The sequence below is a fragment of the Engraulis encrasicolus genome, chromosome 10 (assembly GCF_034702125.1).
Source record: "Engraulis encrasicolus isolate BLACKSEA-1 chromosome 10, IST_EnEncr_1.0, whole genome shotgun sequence".
NCBI lineage: Eukaryota > Metazoa > Chordata > Actinopteri > Clupeiformes > Engraulidae > Engraulis > Engraulis encrasicolus.
In genome coordinates, this window is record NC_085866.1 from 16,789,815 (window position 1) to 16,799,814 (window position 10,000).

A 10,000-nucleotide genomic window follows, 5' to 3' on the forward strand; every position below is an offset into this window, starting at 1 on the left:
GGAGGAGAAGAGAGGGGAGGGGGAGGCGAGGAAGAGGGAGGAAGAGGATGGTGCAGAGGGGGAAAGAGGAGAGGGGAGGAAGAGGAGGATGCGGGGGGGAGGGAGGAAGGGAGAGGTGGAATAAGGGAGGAGAGGGAGGAAGGGAGAGGTGGAATAAGGGAGGAGAGGGAGGAAGGGAGAGGTGGCAGGGAGGGGGGGAGAGGCCAAAGTTGGCAGCGTGTGCCAGGGGCTTCAGTGAAGACTGTCAAAGAAAAGGTGAAGCTGATGCCACAGAGAGAGAGAGAGAGAGAGAGAGAGAGAGAGAGAGAGAGAGAGAGAGAGAGAGAGAGAGAGAGAGAGAGAGAGAGAGAGAGAGAGGGAGATGGGTTATGGATAGATAGAGAGAGAGGAAGGGAGGGAGGGAGAGATGGATAGAGAGAGAGGGAGGGAGAGATGGATAGAGAGAGAGGGAGAAAGAGAGGGATAGATAAATACACACAGGGAGAGGAAGAGACAGGGGGAGGAGAGGGAGCGATGGAGGATGGAGGGCATGAAGAAGAAGTGAAAGAGACAGGGGAGAGATGCCGTGAAAGAGAGAGAGAAAGGAAAGCCGAAAGGATAAAAAAGAAGGGGAAAATGCATCCGAATGAAGCCGGGGAAGATCTGAATGCGAGCCTTTAAAATTCAGCTGCAGTGACTGAAGTCAAACCATGGACTAGGGAGCAGATCGGAGAGGGGTGGGGGGAGGAGAGGGATGATGGGTGGGGGTTGGAGATGTGTGTCTGCACTCTGCATGCATGTGTGTGTGTGTCTGTATCTGTGTGCTTATGTGACAGAGTATAAATGTGTGTGTGTGTGTGTGTGTGTGTGTGTGTGTGTGTGTGTGTGTGTGTGTGTGTGTGTGTGTGTGTGTGTGTGTCTGTGTCAGAGCATGGCAACCCGACCGAAGCCCGACGGGCCGGGTCGGAACCCGACGGGCCGGGCCGGACTCGGACAAAAAAAAAAGAATATCTGTCGGACTCGGGTCGGGCTCGGGCTTGAACCAAACAGACATTGTGAAAATTGTAAGCAATCAGAGGAAATGTTTCAGTTCATGCAAACAGCAGTTTTGTGATTAAAAAAATAAGTAATTGAATATGCATAAATGAAAATGTTGGTAGGCTACTCGTGCGAGTGATTATTATTGGCTGTATGCACGCGCCAGTTACCAGTGGCAACATGGACGCTCACTCCCAGTCAGCCGAGCAGGAATGCCGAGTCAACTTGCTTTCTTAATAAGCGCCAAATACAGTTGTCAGTGAACGCGTGGTCTTTTGTTGTAGGCCTAGTGTAGGCCATGTTTTAGCATGCCTTCGGTGCTGTCTTAAATGTTGAACATAAAATGACGAAGTTTGTCACTGCATTGCTCGCCAAGGATTACATTTCCAGCAAGGGGTAGCAAGGAGCATAATATGGATTAAAGAAGACGCACACGCTACGTGGAGTTGCCTAAGGTAGGGGCGAAGAGGTTTCCTGTTACTACTTTGTCCGCTGTGACATTTCATGTCCTTCACGTAGGTTCTTAATTCTTGTCACTTTTACTGTAGCCTACAGTTGTAACTATGCGCGTGCAACCTTTCCTGATTTTATATTGACCGCATGGACATCAGGGGAAATGACATTCTCTTGGAGGGCCGAACAGGCTACTGTTCTTCGGGGTGAACTTATAGCCCATCCTTCTTAACGACAAGGAGTGGCATCTTCACCGGCTCGCGGGGATTATTTGCACTAACAGTAACGTAACAAATGCGTCCATAGCCGCGCTGACTGCATCCAAACCGTATTCGTTAGTTTTCGCCTTTCTTATCCTCTCACGCCCCTCCCATGCATTTGATCACAGCACCCAACATCTCTGGTCTAACCGAAAGAAACATAAGGTGCGCTGTCACATGTATGCGTGTGTTTATACTTACTATGCGTGCGTAACTAAATTAGGCTACAGCAAATTGCCTCATCCTAGTTGCCTATCCTGGCTATTTATCACGTGCTATTTTGAGTATGAAAGAGGCCACATAGAAAATATTGCTTGCGCACAGGTTCTGTTGTTATTACAGTGGTCTCGGGCTTCGGACGGGTTCGGACACAAACATTTTAATTAGTCTCGGGCTCGGGTCGGGGTTGATCACTTTTCTGTCGGCTGAGGGCCGGGCTCGGACAGAAAAAACCGGCCCGAGCCACGCTCTAGTCTGTGTGTGTGTGTGTGTGTGTGTGTGTGTGTGTGTGTGTGTGTGTGTGTGTGTGTGTGTGTGTGTGTGTGTAGGAGGGGGTGGGTGGTAGAGTAGGGTAGAAAAGAGAAAACCTGTCAGGCTCCGTGTGTTTCTCCCCTGTCAGCGCTGTCACATGTCCTCAACTATCAATACCCCTTCCATCACACACTAAAGCGGCGTACACACACAAAGCTAGCTTTTCGCTTGCTCGCCTACTCGCCACTCTTTCATGGAACGTTCACTGAAAGTTCCCGCGGCTTTAACTGCCAATGAACAGGCGAGAAGTACCGAACTCTGCATTCCAATTGGTTACTCGCTTACTCGCCTCGTTCGAAGATAAAATATTTTCAACTCGGAATCCGCCCACATCGCATCGCTTGTACAGTGCTCGCCTACTCGCCTGCGAGTCTCGCTGGAACACATCGACATTCTATTGACTTCATCCGCTGAGCGAGCAACTAGTAGCGACGTGTGTGTACGGCCCTTAAGGAGAGGAGAGGAGAGGAGAGGAGAGGAGGGGGGGAGAGGAGAAGAGAGAAGAGAAGAGAAGAGAAGAGAAGAGAAGAGAAGAGAAGAGAAGAGAAGAGAAGAGAAGAGGAGAGGAGAGGAGAGGAGAGGAGGAGAGAGGAGGAGAGAGGAGAGGAGAGGAGAGGAGAGGAGAGGAGAGGAGAGTGGATATATGGATAGGAGAGGAGAGAAGAGGAGAGGAGAGGAGAGGACAGGAGAGGAGAGGACAGGAGAGGAGAGGAGAGGAGAGAAGCTGAGAGGAGAGGAGGAGAGGGGAGGGGAGAGGAGAGGAGAGGAGAGGAGAGGAGAGGAGAGGAGATGAGACAAGATGAGATGAGATGAGATGAGATGACAGAAGTTGAGAAAAGAAGAGAAGAGAAGAGAAGAGAAGAGAAGAGAAGAGGAGGGGAGGGGAGAGGAGAGGAGAGGAGAGTGGATATATGGATAGGAGAGGAGAGGGGAGGGGAGGAGAGGAGAGGAGAGGAGGGGAGAGGAGAGGAGATGATGGGAGGGGAGAGGATACAGGAGTAGAAGAGAAAAGAGAGGAGAGGAGAGGAGAGGAGAGGAGAGGACAGGAGAGGAGAGGAGAGGAGAGGAGAGGACAGGAGGGGAGCAGAGAGGACAGGAGAGGAGAGGAGAGGAGAGGTAAGCAGGCTGGATGAGGTGGGATGAGATGAGATTTAGCCAAACCATAATTGACCGGTACCTGTTGCCCCAGGAGAATTTTATTTATTTTCTGTTTTTCGTTTTCTTTCACCTCCCCTAACCCGCTGCCACCTCCCTGCAATCCCCCACCACCACCACCACACACACACACACACACACACACACACACACACACACGCACACACACACACACACACACACACACACACACACACACACACGCACACACACACACACACGCACACACACACACGCACACACACACACACACTGCAGCCACCCAACTCCACCACCATTGTCAACGCCCCTATTCCCCCCCCTCTTCTCTTCTGCACAGCTGATCAGCACCAACCCCACCTGTAACAGCTGACACGAGCGTATTCACCACTACCACCACCACCACCACTGGTCCACGATGGTCCACTAACATGCTATTTCCTTCTAATTCTGCCACAGTCACTATAGCACCATCAGAGACGGAGACAGAGGTAGGGACCCCCGACTCAGACCCCATCACCACCATCATCACCATCAGCCCACCACCACCACCACTACCACCATCACCTCCACCACTATCACTGTCTCACCAACAACACCACCACCACCACCGGTTCATGATCCTCCACTAACATGCTATTTCCTTCTCATTCCGCCACAGTCACTATGGCACAGTCAGCGCCAGAGACACAGACAGCCAGGGGGTTAGGGCCCCCCGAGTCAGACCCAGAGGTGTTTTGCTGTATTGCTGCCTGGGCTCATTTTCTGCGGCGGGGAAAGCCAGATGCTGTGCTCAGATTGCGATTGCTGCTGCTGCTGCTGCTGTCCCTATCGTGGCTGTACAGTAGCATATGTGGAGAAGGGGAAACGGCTAATTCATTTCCATATTCATTCAAAACCAGCACAGTAGCCTACATTTGTACATGTTGTTGAAGAGTCTAGGCTCCCAACCAGACACCTTCCTACTGTGCTGTACCCACCCAGCACCCCCTTTCTCCCCCCTGCCAAAATAACTGTAAGTCGTTTTGGATAAAAGTGTGATGTAATGTAATGCACCATTCCCTGCCACCCTAAACCTCATGCCCAACACTCCCTTCCATCCAAAACCTTATGTCCAACACCATGCACAGAGCCATGGCCAAGTGATTAAGGAGATGTGATTTAGATCAGAGGGTTGCAGGTTCGAATCCCACCTTTCCACTCCCTACCGCACTCCATGTCTGAGGTGCCCTTGAGCATAAAGCATTCACACACCAAATCTGGGATGAATCCAACCATCCATTCAAAAGTTATCGCGTTAACATGAAAGACCTAACGCGGCGGAGGCGCACACGTTTCGGGGATATAATAACGTGATGATATACCCTCAGCATTCCAAACGAACATTCTACACACGTCTAAGTTAAACGCTTGCGACAGAGACGCAGTTGGCACATCTTGACGGCCGCTATCCCTTATCCTACTCAAAGACAGTCTCATTTTTTTTAATAGCTCACTGATTCTTGAGAAAGTGGCTAAAACAGGTTGTAATCTTGAAAGAAAAAAACGAAGTGAATTACAAAATAATATGGTATATCCTCATAAACAAAGGTCTTAACTTTTCAGAAATGCACAAGGCCAATCTCCCCATTTTGATTTTTTTTCAGAAATCAGGTTTTTCTCCGATCATCCCTTGTTTTTTGTCAACACCGTCAGACACAATTAAAAGCAATAAAAAGTGTATTGATTTGGTTGCATATGTATCTGGAGTTTTTAAGTGATAGTGTGTGTTTTTTGGTTCACACATACGCCTTTAAATGTTGAAAATTCACTTACATTCTATTTTAATACTGCTTCATGTGTTCTAATTAAAAAATATGTGCTGTCAGACAATGCTTACTTAATGTCTAAATAGATCAAACATTTTTTTGTAATTTCACAAATATTCGTGTAGGCTTAAATTTGCTATTACTTTGATAATTCAACAACTCCAAAGGAAAATTTTGTAAGCACATTCATTTAAAATGTCCAAAACTCCTTCTTACGGTGGTGACTTAAGAACTGACGGTGGTGACAGTAATCTGAAGGTGGTGAAAGTTACCTAATTATTACCTACATTTAGCAAAATAAATAGCCCTCTCAAGTCAATGACATCTAGCATAAACACTTTATTTTTCTGTGTGCACAGTATGCTTGTGCATGTGTTTTTTCTTCATTTGTTAGATGCTGTAGGAAGTAGGCCTAGATTATTGAAAATGTGGCATAAACAGGTTTTAAGTTGTTCAAATCCAAAATATAGAGGTGTATTATCATAGATTAAGGTCTTGGCTGTGCAGTGAATGTATTGGCCAAGCTCCCCATGTTTTACATTTTTCAGAAAATGGCCTCTTTCTTGGTTTTGTCACCAGCGTCAGACAGAATTAGAAGTAAAAAAAAAAACATGTTTACTGTATTTAAGTGAATTACTTTTACAATTCAACATAATTGTAGATACTTATTGGAAGCATATTCTTAAAACTTGTCAAAAACATGTAAAACACGTGCTTTTTTGTGAACTACATCAGATGTCACCACCGTCAGGTTTTGTGACAAAAAACCCTCCAAATGCACCTCAGTGGAGGCTAGAGTATAAGTTTGGCTCACAATTATTCCTAACATGTCTGGTAATGTTTCATTAACCAGTACAATTTAGTAAAATATGGAACAAGATGATGAGCGGAACAAAATCTGACGGTGGTGACATCTGACGGTGTGAGACAAAAAAACACTCTTTTACATATTGTGCATTTTTTGCTCACATTAGCCACTTCGTTTTCGCTCAGTTTCTTAGGGGCTTCATGCCGCTTCTGAAAAAGTATATATAATTAACATTAATGTAACATAATACTATTAAAACCCCCGACGGTGTTGACAGTTTATGGTTGGGACAGTACCAGTGTCCAAACAAATTAACAAATTGAGGAGAAATTAGTACATTTACAGGAGCTTCAGTGATGGTGAAGTATTCAGTAGAGCTGAAGGTTTGAAAAGGGGTCCTAAGTAATGACAATGACCTTGTCCATCCCTGATTTTATTGTCTTTTAAAAAAAATCTGACGGTGGTGACCAATATGCTGGACACACTTTGAGCAATCAGAAAATAATAGTAAATATTGTTTTACACGCTCTATGTGCATATCTGCAGAACCACTTCAATATGGACTTTCACATCATGGTGATATTATTCAATAATATCAGTGATTTTTACATTTTAAGTCAATTGAAATGATGATGTCTGTCCTTGGGACAGCTGTTTTTACAGGGTGTGGGCAGCTTTATAGCCATGAAAAGTAATAAAATTACACTTAAATATTTCAAACGACTGTACAATTGTGTAACAGACCCCTGGGTCTTTACCTGGATTCATTTTGTTCATGAAAATGTAGTTTATTTTCAACAGAATTGGCAGTTTATTGCAGAGACATGTTTTAGCCGCTTTCTCAAGAATCAGTGAGCTATTCATACACAGAGGATAGTTTCAAACAGGAGACAAGCGGGATAATGGCCATCACGTTTTTCCACAGAGACAGCAATCTATGAATCCCATCTCCTGCAGCAAGATCACCTGTGAGACTTGCAGAAATGTCACAACTTTAAATAGCCTATGAATGAACGCAATTGCAATCAAAATGACTGATGACTAAACAAATCATAGGCTAACCATACATAACCCCAGAATCAAAGGAATTTGGAAATCAAATCTAGCGAAGTAAACTGCCTGCAACAGTGTTGCTTAAAAGTAGGAAGTGGTAGCCATGGCAACAAATGAAGAGCAGTGGTTAATCTACATCCTCACGAAGCCTTAGATCAACAAATTAATAACATATTATTTAAATGTTGGCAACTGGGTGATAAGCTGTGCCGTCGAGCTGTTCTACACTGCTGCCTTATTTCCCTTGATATTGGCACATCTCGTCGGCCGTTATCCCTTACCTACATACCCAACACCACTACCATCCCCACCCCCACTACCCCCAATCCATCGCCCCACATTCCACCCACCCTTACTTCACTCACCACTCCCACCTCCCGCTATTCCCTCCCGACACACACACACACACACACACACACACACACACACACACACACACACACACACACACACACACACACACACACACACACACACACACACTTCTCCCCCCACCCCTTTAATGCATGAGGCCTGCCCCTGGTTGGTCTGCGGTGTGCAGGGCGGTGAGCATATATTATATTGATTAGAGCCAAATTGGGGAGCTCCAGGGGAAGGCCATCCCCACAGCATAGCCATGCAGCCATGCAGCCATGCAGTCAGTCAGCCGGCCAGTCGTATGAATACATAATTTATGATGGCTGCTACGCGGCCGGCCACACAGGGACAGATTATGACTCCATGGGCCTCTGGGCCAGACAACAAGAAAGGGCCCCCCTCCACCATGGGTGTTACGAGTCTATAAAAAGAGTGTGTCAGGGTGTCAGGCCAGATGTTACAGACTGCATATTGTTGGGGGTTCTGGGGTATGTTCCCGGAGAAAAAATGAAAATAGAGTTGGTATAACTGTGATTTTGACGCGATATGAAAAGGAAACTTGGCTCTTGGGCCCCTGTGCCATGGCCCGGGAGGTCCATGCAGTATTCCATCCTCGCCTCCACACCGCAACGCACAGCCGCTACATTGGTATTCATGCAGACACCTGCCTGTGCTATCCACAGCAAGCAAAGGGCAAGGGAGAGGGGGAGGTACTGGAAAGAGGAGAGAGGGGTGTGTGTGTGTGTGTGTGTGTGTGTGTGTGTGTGTGTGTGTGTGTGTGTGTGTGTGCGCGTGTGTGTGTGTGTGTGTGTGTGTGTGTGTGTGTGTGTCTGTCAGTGTTTGTGTATATTTAACTGTGCGTGTGTGGCTGGGCATCTATCTTACCTGGACAGAGAGGATTTGGGGGGAATGCAGTGTCTCATGCATGTGTGTGTGTGTGTGTGTGTGTGTGTGTGTGTGTGTGTGTGTGTGTGTGTGTGTGTGTGTGTGTGTGTGTGTGTGTGTGTGTGTGTGTGTGTGTGTGTGTGTGTGTGTGTGTGTGTGTGTGTGTGTGTGTGTGTCCACATGTGAGATGTAGTTGAAGGACAGCCATCGTTCAGTACGAGGAAATCTTACATCTCATTCCACACGTGACACGCTGTCATCTCTCTCTGTCATATCTCTCTCTATCTCCCTCTCTCTGTCTCCAACTTTGCCTGTCTCTATTGCCCTCTTTCTCTCTCTCTCTCTCTCTCTCTCTCTCTCTCTCTCTCTCTCTCTCTCTCTCTCTCTCTCTCTCTCTCTCTCTCTCTCTCAATTCAATTAAATAAATTACATTTTCAATTCATATAAGCTTTATTAGTATGACAAAAAATCATTTCGTATTGCCAAAGCATTGGTTGAAGAGGTACATACATTGAATACAATTAATACAATAATAATTATTCAAACAAACAAACAAACAAATGAATGCTTGCAATTGCATTTATAATATCTCTTTCCATCTGTCTATGTCTCCAACAGTGTATCTGTCTCTCTATATCTGTCCCCTTCTTTCCCTCTCCCCCTCTACCTTTCCCTTGTTATGTCATCACCCTCTATTGCCTCTCTCTATCCCCCTCTCTTTACACTCCTCTCTTTCTATATCTCTCTCTACATCCCCTCTCTGTGCACCCCCCTCTCTCTGTGTCTACACCCCCTCTCTCTATCCCCTTATCCCTACACCTTTCTACACCTCTCTCTCTACACCCCCTCTCCGTATCCCTCTCTCTCTCTGTATCCCTCTCTCTATCCCCCTCTCTCTACACCCCTCTTTACACCCCTCTCTCTGTCTCGCTGGCCTCTTCCTTTATAAATGAGTCTGTTCATATTTGTTCCTCTAATTGCCTGGTGCCTCCTCATTCCTTAGCCGTGCTGTGCTCCCATTAGCAAGAGAGCAGCTTCCTTTTACACAATTGCATTAGTGCCCATTAACACAACATTTGTCTGGTGCAGGAAAACAGCCATCAAGACAAACCAAACGCTTCATTTGTGAACGTGGAGAGATCAACCTTCTATATCTGAAGAGTTCAGATGCAAAACCCCCTAAGTGCCTTTTCAGAAAATAATCTTAATTCATTTTTATTTAATACAGTGCTGTCAAAATTGCACATTTTAAAATTGCATTTACGTAATTTAACTATTTATATGTATTATCCAGTACATGAATGTAAACCAAACCAAAAATGGGGTTCTCTAAAAATATAGAAGTGCAGGTCTTCAGAAATGGAGTTAGGGGGTTTTGCATCTGAACTCTTCATCTGCAGATGCAGAAGAGATCAACTTATAGTCAAATGCAGAATCACATACTACTGTAAATCAAAACAGATTCTCTTTGCCTCCTTTTCATCTGTGACATACTGACTTCCTTTTTTTCTTATTTTCCTTCTTTCTTGCTTACTTTCTTTCTTTTTCTTTCTTTCACTCTTTCACCCTGCTCTGTTATGCTGTCTGTTTCTCTCTTGCGTCTGTCTGTCTTTTCCAATGCTTTTCTTTCTCACTCTCATTGGTCTCTCTCTCTCATTGGTCTCTCTCTCTCTCTCTCTCTCTCTCTCTCTCTC